Source organism: Odontomachus brunneus, unplaced genomic scaffold, assembly GCF_010583005.1.
Source record: "Odontomachus brunneus isolate Ranch 3 - 2012 unplaced genomic scaffold, Obru_v1 Obru_scaffold_206, whole genome shotgun sequence".
Taxonomy (NCBI): Eukaryota; Metazoa; Arthropoda; class Insecta; order Hymenoptera; family Formicidae; genus Odontomachus; species Odontomachus brunneus.
In genome coordinates, this window is record NW_022639656.1 from 460,946 (window position 1) to 461,562 (window position 617).

At 27.6% G+C, this 617-nt stretch overlaps 2 protein-coding genes across 8 annotated transcripts in view; one reads left to right on the forward strand and one right to left on the reverse strand.

Moving 5' to 3' along the window:
• The window catches only part of LOC116852198, a 36,042-nt gene that overhangs the window by 17,724 nt on the left and 17,701 nt on the right, over positions 1–617 (forward strand). The window lies entirely within an intron of this gene.
• Positions 1–617, reverse strand: part of LOC116852197 — a 7,222-nt gene that overhangs the window by 4,908 nt on the left and 1,697 nt on the right. The window lies entirely within an intron of this gene.

Below are 617 nucleotides of genomic sequence, written 5' to 3' on the forward strand. Positions count from 1 at the left end.
GGGTAAAGTATATAATATTCAACCGATTACTTCGTGGGGTTTTCATCAAAAATCTTACATCCTTTGGCAAATCTTTGTGATTATGTTTTCTTAAAATTTCTAAAAGATCATTTGCTGCTGTTTGACTTATATTATGTTTAATAATCCAAGAACGTATATCATTTGCTATATTATCCATCATATCGTTTTGCATTCTTAAAGCAAAATGTATATTATTCTCGGTATCACTTGCTATTTCAATGTCATTATCACTTGCTATTTCAATCTCATTATCACTTGCTATTTCAATCTCATTATCACTTGCTATTTCAGAAATGTTGTGATTATCTTCGTATGTCATACCTGTACTAGTCGTAGCTTCGTATTTTATATCATCACTTTCATTATCACTGCTATGAAGACTTAGTGTAGCAGTGGCACTATCAACATTTAATTCATCATGTTCATCGAGTAAAACTTTATTTGTGAGGTTAATAATACGTCTACGTTTATGCCGAGCTGATAAATCACAAAAATCTTTCCTTTTGGACATTTTTATGTATTTGGACAATATTTTTCGATATATGTTATATATATATATATATATATATATATATATATATATATATATATATATA